Here is a 13,811-nt window from a genome sequence, read left to right as displayed (position 1 = left end):
TGGAAGTGGACACGGGGGCAAACCAGTCAGTGATGAATCAAGAAGCCTTTGAGAGGCTATGGGACAATCAAGCTGAACGACCCAAGTTGGTCCCGGTTCAGGCAAAGCTGCGCACCTACACCGATAAAATCATCCCAGTCGTTGGTAGTGCGAATATAAAGGTACTCCATGATGGCGCGGTGCACAAGTTACCTCTGTGGATTGTTGCAGATGATGGACCAACGCTGCTCGGCAGAAGGTGGATGGAGAAGATCCATTGGAAGTGGAAGACTTCACCCCTCCAACGATCGACATCCCCCGCGTTCAGAGGCAAAGCAAGCCCTCACTTAAGGGTGGACCCAGCACCGGAGAGCAGACCAGCACAGCCCCAAGGCACAGACCGCTCAGCACGACTGCGTGGCAATGATCCAGCTGAGACGAGCCGAACGCACCTTCCAGGTTCCAGTGACAGGACTCCGGAGGAAGAAAATCGGATCCAAAGGCGACTTCCCAGCTTCGGTGGCAGAACCCGGGGAGAAGAGGATCATCGTAGTCAACATCGTGGATGGAGGAAAGATGGCGCCCAAACCACGAGGTGAGGCGCTGATGAAAAAGATGGCCGCGGCCAGACCACGAGGTGCAGCGCTGATGGAGCAACACGTGGCACCAAACGGAGAAGAGGATTGGGGTAAAGATAGCAAGGCTCTCTTAAAGGAGGCCTGCAACCCACCACACTTAAAGGGACAGTTCCACACACTCAAGCAATGTAATAGTAATTGTAAGTTAGAGACAGAATGTGTAAAATGTAAAATGTGTAAGTGATGATCAGAGTTGTGTACATGCAATGAGCAAGGAAAAGTCGCGCGATCATGTAAAATGTGTAATTGTTAATCTGAATTGTGCACATGCAACCAGTGAGGAAAAGTCGCGCGATTGCAATCGGACCCGCAGGGTATTCACAATAAGTAATGAAACGGTGTGCGATGTAGGATTTCAACTGCACACTGCCAATGCTGTGGGCAGACATCCATCGGGAACACACAGGTCCAGCGAGCTACCCAATGCTGTAGCCTGCGTCCTGGGGACCAGAGTTATGCACCATGGAGTGTGGCCACAAGCAGTCGACACACACAAGCTGCAGAGCAAGCGACCTCAGCAGGGCAACGGCACCGGTATCGATACCCTGCCCCTGATCGGCTCCACCTCTCAGGCACTCGATGGCGCCAACTGCCATGAGCCTGAAAGAGCAGACTGTGCTAAGACGCAATCCCCAGACCCCATCACCACCAAGGCCATACCTGTAAACGAAGGGTCACCCGCCACAGTTCCCCCAAAGGGGACCGGGACCAGCCAGGATCTCAAACCAAACAACGCCCAGGCCAGCGAGTCAGCAGTCCCCTGTGCACTGCTAGACGACAGCTCCTCAGGAAGCAGCAGCGACCCAGGGCGTAAAGAAAGGACAGGGAGGTCACAGGCATCTGTGAACCGGCCCGATGCTAGGGACCATGACAACAGCCCCAAGAGCAGGCAACTCAAGCCAACCGGGATCCCACTGCCAGCACCGGGCACTGAGCCACCACCAGACTGTAGGGACACAATCCAGCAGCTCTGGAACTAGTCTGTCCTTACGCACTGGTCACTGCGTCGATAAGGCATCTCACCAGTCTAACGTACTTGTCTCACAATGTAAACACAAATGTAATGCAAATCTATTTTCCTGAAGTTGAATGTCTATGAATGCAATGAGCATCCAGCATAATCTATATGTGTTGGGGGTGGGGGGGGGCGGTGCAGAGAATGGAGTGGTCAGGGACACACACAAACAGCAACCACCAGCACTCCACTGCACCAGCCACTCACCCAAGATTGAAATGACCTACCAAGGGTCAACCAGACAGAGCCCACATAGAGCTAAGCCCAGAGCACAGTCAATGCAGAGGCGATTTGCACTAAAGGCTCAGGGGAGAGTGATGTCATGTATCCTACATGGCTACTGTCGGTACTATCACAAGATGTGCCACCAGAGGGCACAGCAGTGGGAGACTTGTAGGTTACCTGTACAGGTGTGCCTGGCCTAGTATAAAAAGCAGGCCAGCAGGTGTGATCCTCACTCTGGAGTTAACGAATAAAGGACTAAGGTCATTACAGTTCAAGTACAATACATTGCTTCGTGGAGCATCTAAGGACACAACAGAGGTAGAGCTGGGTGTTGTCAGCTTAGTTGTGCCTTCGGATGATGTCACCGAGGGGCAGCATGTAGATGAGGAAGAGGAGGGGGCTAAGGATAAATCCTTAGGGTACTCCAGAGGTAAGACTGTGTTGGGGAAAGGAGAGAAACCATTACTGGAGATGCTCTGACTATAATTGGATAAATAAGAGTGGAACCAAGCAAGGGTAGCCCCACTGAGCTAGACAATGGAGGAGAGATGGTGGAGGAGGATGGTATGGTTGACCGTCTCAAAGTGCAGAGTGAGGTTGAGAAGGATGAGGAAGAATAGTGTACTATGGTCACAACCATAGGAGATGTCACAAGACTCTTGCAATAGGAAGGGGAAATAAGTAGGTGAAAGGTGAAGGACATTTTTTCGGGGACATAACTCAACTATTCAAAAAGGACATTGCACATTCTCCAAATAAATTCCACTGGTTCAGCACTGGTAGTTATAAAGTCACTGGCCCCAAAATTTCTGTTGTCTAGGACTGTGTGGGCTGCTGCCCCTCAACACTAGCCTCCACCAGAGTTTGCGCGGGTCAAGAGGAGGTCATCTCAATTACCTGGGGCTGGTGGGTGGAGGCGACACTTGGCTGCCCCATTCCTGTGACAAATTTGGCCGGCTGCACCCAATCCCAGCACTGCTCAATCAGCAAGCAAGGACATTTTATTTTCTGATGGGACCCACACACACTCTTGATGAGGAAGGTACCCCGCGCCTCCCTCAGCGTACTGGAACCCCTGGCTTAGGGATAAACGGTGGAGACTCACCATAACTGGGCCTCTCCTGCTTTTTGTGGGGAGCGAGGTGGGGGGGGGGGGGGTGCGGGGATTCTGCTCATCTCCTGCTAATTTTGGGGCAACTCAAATTTGGTTATACGACCAGTAGTGTAGTCTTCTTGAATCAAGCCTGCCCTGTTGCAATGCAAAATATCGTTGTGCTTTTATTAATAAAATTATAACTATAATAATTGTTCAAAATATTAATTATTCTCCTCAAAGAGTTAAAAGGTTGAATTTCCTGTCTTCCATTAGTCCTGCCAAGGCTCTACTTGCTTGACAAATATTCTAAAGAAGAATCTGTATGTAATTTGCATTAACATCTGCTCGTTTTGTCACAAAGGTCTTTGTGTTCAATGAATGTTGTTGGTTTTGATTATTTTTGACAGTACCCTGGGGAAAGATGGCAGCAGCCGTAATATTTTTAGATGTTGTCCTATTCAGAGTTTAAAATGTCAATAAACTCTGAAAACCACTTGGCTCACAATTAGGAGCTTGAATTGCACTCAACAAAGGGAGTGTGATATACGGCCGAACAGTTGAAAGAAAAGATGCAGAACATCAAGAAAGCTTCAAGAAAAGGTAAAACTCTGCTGGTTTAATCACTCGCCCCCCCCCCCCCCCCCACCACCCTGCTTCAGTCCTGGAGAATTAACATTAAACTTACTTCAGCAAAAGGAAGTAAAGGTCTTCTGTCTCTCATTGCCATTGAATGACTGATAAACTGAGCTGAGACAGTCTCTGCTTTGTTTAGTCAGCCTTGGCTCAGTGGGTGGCACATCTTGTCAGGAAGGTTGTGGGTTCAAATCCCTCTCCAGAGACCTGAGCACAAAATCTAGGTTGACACTCCAATGCAACATTGAGGGAGTGCTGCACGGGCAGAGGTGTTTTCTTTTGGAAGAGGTGTTAAACCAAGGCCCAGAGTACAGTTTCGAAGAAGAGCACATAAGGTCTCTCCGGTGTCCTGGATGATCTTTTTGCTCAACCAACATCACTAAAAACAGATTACATGGTCATTATCACGTTGCTATTTGTGGGACCTTGCTATGTGCAAATTGGCTGCCGTGTTTCACTCCATTTCAACACTGGCTACACATCAGAAGTACTTCATTGGCTGTAAAGTGCTTTGTGATGTCCTGAGGTCATGAAAGGCGCGATATAAATGCAATTCTTTCTTTTATTTCTTTCATAGTGAATATGAGCTCATGGTTAAAAAAGAATGGAAATGACATTTCATCTCCACAATGTCCTCCTCTGAGCTTGAAATGCAGAATCTCAGGAACATTTTGAGGGCAGTTGGAATAGGTCTACCTTAGCTTACTCAATTAGCTTGGAGTGTCCTAAAAATGTTGCTGTCCATTGCGGATGGATCAAGGTACCAAATTAACAATTCTACCACACTCAGTTCAAATGGATCTTACAACATTTGGATTTTATTTTCCAGATCTGAAATTAAAAGTTGTCATGGAGTTTGAATGACATGAAGTTGCTGGTGGGAGTTTGTTATCTTCTGAACTTAGCACAGGTTTGGATTTACTGGGCAAGCACAGACCAAATCCAATCTATCCAAGATGTCAGCCTTTCTACTTTCATCAGCCAAAATATGCACACGAAAGATTACATGTAAATTCTGTATAATTAAAGGTCTTGTATCCAGTATGCTTCCATTATGTAATTTTCAAACATGTCACACCTCAGAGGGTGAGGGCGGGGGGATCACAAGTCTGTAAGGCAAAAATGAGTGATTGGTTAAAATGGGGAATTATCTGTTAAGTCACAAATCAAATGTTTAACTAACTACATGTGAACAAAGCAAATGCAGTTTTAGTCAGTTGGTATCCACTGTGAGGTATAAGTAATCAGGAGAAAACTATGCAATCAAGTCAGTCACTACATTTCAAAGCTATTATTCAATAGGCAGCAAGTATCACAAAACTGATCAACTAACTACCTCTTCTAATTTCTTTAGACAGTTTTTTGGGTGCCATTTTTCTGTGCTAGACATTCCATTTATAACACAGCAAACACGCTGCAAAATTAGTGAGTTAAAATTAGAATTGGGTCTCAGTGATGTCATCAGGCCACAACATGCATAATGACGGAGCCCGTTGGCTCCTGGCATGTGTCCGGGCTGCCTGCTCAGGAGAGTAGGTTAAAATTGTGGATGTTGCGATCACGGCGGCTTTCGGACAGGTAAGAGCCAGGGAGATTTTAACTGCCCACCCGCCAGGTTTCTGCTGAGCGAGTAGGGTTAAAATTGGCCCCTTTATGTGTGTGAGTTTGTGTGTCTGAGTTTTTAAAAATGTGTTCCTTGGATGTGGGTGTCGCTGGCAAGACCGGCATTTATTGCCCATTTCTAATTGCCCTAGAGAAGGTGGTGAGCCGCCTTCTTGAACCACTGCAGTCCTTGTGGTGAAGGTACTCCCACAGTGCTGTTAGGGAGTTCCAGGACTATGAGTCAGCGACGATGAAGGAACGGCAATATATTGCTAAGTCTGGATGGTATGTAACTTGGAAGGGGAACTTGCAGGTGATGGTGATCCCAGTGCCTGCTGCCCTTGTCCTTCTAGGTGGTAGAGGTCACAGGTCATAGGAGATGCTGTCAAAGAATCAGTGGCGAGTTGCTGCAGTGCATCTTGTAGATGGTACACACTGCAGCCATGGTGTGCCAGTGGTGGAGAGAGTTAATGTTTAAGGTGGTGGATGGGGTGCCAATCAAGTGGGCTGCTTTGTCCTGGATGGTGTCGAGCTTCTTAAGTGTTTTTGGAGCTGCACTCATCTAGAAAAGTGGAGAGTGAGTAAGTGAGTGACAGAACACAATGTGTAATGGACATTATCATTTCCGCTCCTGTGGAACTGCATTATTCAGTATGTACTGTGACAAACCAGGCAGAAAACTTACAAACAATTGTAAGGTATCAGTGCTACAAAAACATAAAGGTCTAGAAATTGGATACTGTTGAAAAACGAGAGCGGGCACCGTGATGCGAGGTATACCCGTGTCATTCAAAAAGTGCAGACAGCACATCAACTTCATGCTGTCTGCTAATTACCATGATGGTAGCGCACAGCCTAACACCGTACAAGCTGCTGACAGATTGTGTGCTCAGCAGGGTGCCGAATTTTGCATTGATGGTGCAAAGCTAACTTTACTTACTTAAAGCTAGCCTGCTCCTCTTCAAGACCCTCTGCAGCTCGTAAAGCTGAGCTGCCTTCTGCAGATATAAAAATTGAAAATTCCTTCAGCACTAGGCAGTCTGCACCTCTGAAAGGTGGGCTGCCTTCTGCTGATCAAAAATGATAACACAAATGGCTCAACAGGCCAGGGAAAGGGCTTCCAGAGTCACGAATGCAGCACGCGAGCTTTGTGTCGGAGATGAACACTCGAAGAGAGATCCTCTACCCACAGGGGACGAGGAGGCGCTCCAGAAAGAAGGATGTGGGACCAGGTCTGCCAGCAGTGTTGCCCCCAGGACCTGGCTCCGATGCCCAAAGAAGTTTCATGACCTCACACGAGTGGTCAAGGTCAGTGAATGCATCTTCAAAAGCCATCTCCTACCAACTGCACCATTCTGCTCAGTGCATGACCCCAGCCACCCCCCATCACTTACCGACTAACAATCTCTACCAAACATGAGGCACACCTCAAATTCCTAGCTTCACCTCACCTCCTTGGAAGAGATGGTGCTGGCCATTCTTGGCAGGGGAATGGCTGAACACTTGGCTAGCGATGGGGATGAAAGAATACAAGATGCCAGCATCCTCATACATAAAAACATAAGAACGTAAGAAATAGGAGCAGGAGTAGGCCATATGGCCCCTTGAGCCTGCTCCACCATTCAATAAGATCATGGCTTCTCACATCCCACTTCCCCCTCATCCCACAATCTCTTCTGGTTTACAAGCTGCACATGGTGTAAGCATGCACCTCTTGCTCCCCCACCACCCCCTCGCCCCTCACCACAACCCTATCCTTGTGCCTACCCCATTTTACACACCCAAGAAATGCAGCCTGCCCAGCCAATGGTTGACCAAGAAGAGGGAGGGGAGTGAAGAAGATGAAACACAGTCATTCAATTTCACACTCCTAGCCAACAACTCCTCGAGGTCAACCAGCAAGGAAATTTGCAGTCTCCTAAACTGAAATTCAGCAGCCTTCCACCAACCATGCTGCAGCCACTACGGAACTGCGCTAGGATAGGCAAAGGCACACGCAAGACACTCACTGAGGGAATGCACTTGGGTGATTAATTCATTTTTTAATGTAATATTGGATGGATAGATGGATGAAGTAGGATCGGAAAGTTTGCTTTGTGGTGGTTTTTATTCCAGCATTGTGGCCAAGATGACGCTGAGATGGTCAGTAACAGAGGGAAGGTAAGGTGGGGAACAAATGTTGAAAGGGGAATTGGGGTTGTGCTCACTGGGACCACAGGCGGATGTTTTCATCCCTGATATCCTGGACAGAAAGAGGCTGTCTGGGTTGTCTCCTTCCTTCTGCATCCTCCTTCTCTTCTGCTTTCTCCTCCTCCGCTCTCTGCGAGCAGCTTGTCCCCTTTGCTGCCTCTGCACCATTTCCATGTCATACTACAACTAGAGCCCTGAGGACTGGGAGCAAGTGGTGTTTTCAAAGGCCTTCAAGAGCCAAAGCCATGAACACCCAACAGCATATCCTGCACACTTTAACAACATTTTAAATGTAATACACCAAGCCACTCCTTCAATAAAATGTAAAGATACCAGTCCAATAGAAAAAAATCTAAACTTACCTGAAAGTGGGCGGTACACACGTTTTTCCCTGCGTGGTTTTTAGAGGGTGTTACAAAGAGCGACGAGATCCAAAATCCTAGATCGTGCGTCAATTCAGTCGTTGCGCGCTGATAGATGTCACGATCTGGATCATTTAAATATGGGAAGCGAGCGCAGGCAACGACAGCGTGCCAACCTGCCCAAAATGGTGGCCATCACATGCCATGCCAGAAGGGGGTGCAAACAAGGCAGACGCCATTTTTCCTTCCAAATCGACCTTAATGCCTGGCGCTAACAGGCTCCAATTTCCCAGCCAAAGCTTTTATTTTTTTCAGCTTTTGATACAGCTTAAGGCATTCGTGAAAAATTCTGAGTTAATAGCGTTTAGAATGTGGGTGTCTTTTTTGTAATATTTGAGTACTGACTTCAGACTGTACAACTGAAACAGTCAGTGTTGTGCAGGCATGCCTGTTCACTGTGTGATGTCTGTAACACTGTCATGCAACATTGAATGTACCCTTGTACTGTACACACCTTACAGGTACACTAGAGGGTGCTGTTGCTGGAGACCCAGGGTTTGCCTGCACACTGCAGGTAACCCAGTATAAAAAGGAACACACAGCTTGTTGTCGGCACTCAGGAGCGGCTAATAAAGGACTGCAGGTCTGCACAGTTAAAGCACCATACCCTGCCTCGTGGAATCATTACTAAAGGTGCCTACATACACCACAACTGGCGACGGGAATACGGGATCACGAATTACACGCTCAATATGTCTAACCTCAGCAACTTTCAGCATTTTACAGAGGGGCAAGATTGGGATGCTTTTGTGGAAAGATTGGAACATTTCTTTATAGCCAACGACCTGGACGGGGACACACCGGCCACACTACCGAACAAACACAGGGCTATCCTGCTTAGCAGTTGTGGGCCCACCATCTACGGTCTGGTCAGGGACTTACTAGCCCTGGAGAAGACAACCACCAAGAGCTATGAGGAACTTGTAACAATCATACAGGAACAACTAAAGCCGAAAGAAAGCATCCTCACAGCCAGGCACCAGTTCTACACTTACTTGTAACCTGAGGGCCAAGAAATTGCCAAGTATGCTGCACACTTAAGAAGACTAGCTGCACCGTGTGAGTTTGGTGACCACCTTAATGAAGCACTAAGGGACATATTTGTCATCGGAATCGGCCACGAAGGCCTCCTACACAAACTGCTCTCGGCTGACATCACGGTCAACCTGCAGAAAGCAATTCAAGTGAGCCAGGCCTACATGGTTTCAGCCAGCAACTCCAGGCGAATACTGACCCAGGACTCTAAACCGGCGAGCGCAGTACACCGTGTTAATGAAAATAAATTCACATAGACTCTAGTGAAGTAAGAGAGACAACTTTATTGCTATCAGAGCTCTGGGAGAAGAGTTGAGGTCCCGCGACCTGCGAATCACCTTCTCCCCGAGTGCCTTGTGCCGCGGGGTTATAACCAGTTTACAGGGGGCGGAATACAATCATTTAAATTCATTTACATACAACCAATCAATCCATATGGCAACGCAATTCATTTACATACAACTTTTTAGTCCTAGTGAAACCTGATAGCATGGCACGAGTTTGGGGGCCCTTCCTCTGTATCTTCTTTTGTGGTTAGTTATTCTGTTGCAAAGCTTTCTATGAAACAGTGGCCTGCACCTGGCCAGGAGTCACTTGTTGCTGCAGAGTTCATATCAGGGACAGCAGATAGGCTTCTTGGTACAAAGTTCATTTAGTGGTGGCTTACCCCATCCTGCTTTGCTATGTCCGAATATCCACTCCAACAGTTCCCCCTGTTGGTCCTGGAGGATGTTCACGAAATCCAGATGACCACAATGAAGGTGGCTCAGTGCTTACCTTCGAGGCAAGTTACTTCCCTGCCTTGCCTATAGCTCTAGCCTACCTTTCATAGGTAGTGGTCTGTGCCTGCGTCGTCCGCTCCGTCTTCCTCGGCGTCTCCGGGTGTTCCCATCAGATGTTCATTTCCGGTGATCACGCTGGCAACCGGCACTATTCAGGCCATCATGACTTTACAGCAGATATTAAAACATCCGATAATCAAGCAACAAGTAATTAATATTACAACAAGAATAACTACTCCATGCGTTAAATAAGACCCCCAGGACCCCCCTAATAGCCAGTCAAGCCAGCTATTCTCCCTTTTTGGGCCTTGTCTGAACTCGTCAAGCTGCTTTCTTATGGCATCAATGGCTTGGGTGATATTGTATGATTCATCATCAAACGGGTATGCCCATGTTTCTGAGCTGACATGAGTTCCATTGCACTGACCGCAGATAACTTGCCTCCCTGCAGTCACGTTCAGGCATCTTTGCTCGTTACAGGTGCAAGTAAACTGGCCTCTATGCACTCGACAGTGCTGACGGGCACACTGCGTCTGCACACAGGTGGCGTTCTCGCAGACCAGGGCATATACACACCCCCATCCTTGCCCCGAGAAGCAAAGCGGGTAGCTTGCATTGTCTGAGCATACCGTTTCGTCCTTTCCCCGGGACCCCCTGCACACAGGATCTGTGGGATTTATTAATTCCACACATCTTCCCTGTATACCCCTTCTATATTCGCCCGTTTGTCCCTCACAGGGTGCGTCCGAGGTATCTGCCGTATATAAGTCACGGGGGGTCCACCCAGGGGTGGCCACGAACAGGGCCTCTAATGATTGGGTTAGTGGGTAACACGCGGTTCGATTGCCGTGTAAACATATATGGGTCTTGAAAAACAAGTTATCTTCTAATCCTATTAGCTTTACAACCGTGACAACATAGAGTAACGCGATTATATTCGCTATCTTAGACATGTTTGTTACGCTCAAACAATACAATATTTACACATTAGCAGTAGCCGTAATTTGGACTTGCTTGCAGTCGTCACCTGTTCGGGGTGCATAAACAAGTATCCTGCTTACATTATCGTGAATCACATGTCTTATGTTTACTCATTAGTTTCTTTGTACAATTTCACCTGGGTCCAATGTTTCCATACACTCTTCTCTCTTATGTCCAGACAGGCACAGGTGTCTCCACTGATTATGACCTCATATGGGCCATTCTATTTTGGTGCAAACCCTGGTTTTTCAGGTAATATTTTTACCATGACGCGACGTCCCGCCATTGGGACGTCAGGGAGCCTTTCAAGCTCTTTCTGAGTGTCTCTCTCTTCCTGATTGTCTCTTACTAATTTACGCATCCCTTTGAGTTGAGTGCTTAGTTCCAAAACATACCGTTTAATTTTGTCTTTTAATGGGCCTACGTCGGCCCCACCTGTTATGATGCTTTCTGGTAATTGCATCGCCCTTCCTGTCATTAGTTTATAAGGGGTTAATCCGGTTGTCCGGTTTACCGTGGCTCTTAACTTCATTAATATAATAGGTAATACTTCTGTCCATGTTCTTCCTGACGTTTTTATGGCCTTGGCCAGGGCGTTCTTAAGGGTACGGTTCATGCGTTCTATCATTCCAGAACTCTGCAGGGTAGGGGATGTGGAATTTTTGTTTTATGCCCATCAGCTGGCATACTGTTTTTACAATCTTCCCGGTGAAGTGGGAACCTTGGTCGGAATCTATTTGAAGAGGCACTCCCCATCGGGGAATCACCTGCTCAGTCAATATCCTTGCCACAGTTGAGGCAGTGCAATCACGTGTGGGGAAAGCTTCCACACCCCGGGTAAATTGATCTATAATCACTAGGCAATATCTTTTTCCATGGGATGGGGACAAAGTACCTGTGAAATCAATTTGTAAATGTTCCCATGGCCCCCGTGGACAGGGCTGGTGTCCCATTTTAATTTTAATGGGCCTGCCTGGATTATATTGTGTGCACGTAACGCATCGATGGCAATGTTTGGCAATATCTCTCCCTTTCCACCACCAATCTCTTCCAAGACTCCCGGTCATGACCTCTCGTCCCGAATGGGACAGGTCATGGTGCAACTCCAATAAGGTATTCTGTATGCATTCAGGCGCCATTACCTTGTCATTTCGTCTCCAAACGTTATCCTTTCCTTGCGTTGCGCCCTGCTTTGTCCACATACCCCTTTCTTCCTCAGAAGTGTCCTGGTGTAGTTTCTCGATACTTATCTGTTCGTCTCAGACCCCAGCGGTGCTGACTGAGGCTTCCTCACACTCCTCTTATTCTAATGCCTCTTGTGCAGCTAAGTCCACAGCTTGATTTCCCTGGTGACTCAGTCAATCTGGACTAGTTCGGTCCGGTTCCCTTTGATGGGCTTTAATTTTAATGACCGCTACCTGTTGTGGTTTATTACTGGCTGCTAAGAGAGCTTCTATTCTCAGCTGGTGTTTTATGGGATGTCCGCTGGTTGTGATAAAACCCCTCCTCCCCCATGCTGTCATATAATCGTGTACTACTCCGAATGCATATCTACTGTCCGTATAGATATTAACGATCTTACCCTCTGATAGTTCCAGTGCCCGGGTGAGGGCTACCAATTCTGCCACCTGAGCTGACGACCCCCCATTAATTCGCTCTGATTCGACTGTCTCTAGATCTGGTTAACTACGGCCCATCCGGTACGAGGTAGTCCCTCTACCTATTTTCGCGAGCCGTCCACAAACAAGGTTTGTTCTACGGTTTGTAGGGGCGTGTCTTTTATTCTATCCTCTTCCATGTCCATATCCACGTCCCCGCAATCGTGGGGCTCTCCCTCTTGCACTATGCCCTCCGCGGGGTTTTCCCCTACATCTCTAATTATAGTTAATGCTTTGTTGGGTGGCAAGAGGACTGCTTCCCACTTTGCCCGTCTCATATTAGAAACGGTTTTCAGTTTTCCTGTGTTAAACATTTCTACCAACGTGTGTTTGGTGTGAAGAATGATGTTTCCGGTCATTACCACGGGCTCGCTTATTTTTACTGCCCAAGCTGCGCAGTCTAGTGCAGCTATACCTCTGGATAATCCGGTCACCACCGGACCTTCGGCGGTGGAGTAATAGGCTATAAGTCTCCTTTTATCTCCGTGATCTTGGGTGACCACGGCCGTATAGAACCCATCTTCATTGGTACAGTGGATGTGGAAATCTTTACCCATGTCAGGCAGTCCCAATCCAGGTGCGGAGACTAGTTCTGACTTGAGTTTACTTTACGCCTGTTCTTGTTCAGGGCCCCACTCTATAAGGTCTAGGGCCGGTTTTCCTCCCTTTACTAGTCTTTGTATAGGCTCGGCAATCTTTGCAAACTCAGGGATAAAGTTCCGGCTGTAATTAAAGAGACCCAGTACCTTCCTCACCTCCCTTACCGTTACTGGTCTAGGCATGTCCTTGACAGCCTTTTTCCTATCTGAGGGCATTTCTTTCAACCCCTTTGAAAGGCAGTACCCTAGGTACAGGACTTGGGTTTTCCCTTCCTGGGCTTTCTTGGGGTTGATCTTAAGGCCTGCCATCTCCAAAGCTCGTAACACCAGGTATAGGGTTGCCTGATATCCCTCCTTGGTTTCTAAAGCCAATAATATGTCGTCGACATATTGTAAAATACTATTTCCTGAAGGTACTTCTATTTGTTTTAGTATGTCACTCATGACTCGGTGGAATATGGCAGGACTATTATGGAACCCTTGTGGTAATCGGGTCCAAGTATATTGTTTATCCTCCACCGTGAAGGCGAATTTCTCTTGTGATTCTGGGTCGAGGGGAAGTGCCCAGAAGCCATTGGCTATGTCCAGGACTGTAAAGATTTTATGTTCAGGGGATAATCCATTAAGGATTGTGGAGGGACTGGCCACTATCTGGTGTATTTTGGGGGTGACCTTATTAAGGGCGGTGTAGTCAATGGTTAGTCTATAACTCCCATCTGACTTCCCTACTGGTCATGTTGGGGAATTAGTGGTGCTAACAGTTTCTCTTAAGATATCTTTTTCCACTAGTCCCTTTACTATTTCTACAACTGCTGTTCTGGCTTCGGGTCTTATAGGGTATTGCCGGTGTGGTTTATGAGATGGTCCAGGAACCTTAATAGGGTCCATGTCTGCCTTTCCGGTATCCAATTTTGTCTGTGCCCAAACCCCGGGCACAGAGGCACAAATGCCGCCAT

The sequence above is a fragment of the Pristiophorus japonicus genome, chromosome 9 (genome assembly GCF_044704955.1).
Source record: "Pristiophorus japonicus isolate sPriJap1 chromosome 9, sPriJap1.hap1, whole genome shotgun sequence".
Taxonomy (NCBI): Eukaryota; Metazoa; Chordata; class Chondrichthyes; family Pristiophoridae; genus Pristiophorus; species Pristiophorus japonicus.
This window is presented reverse-complemented; position numbering follows the sequence as displayed.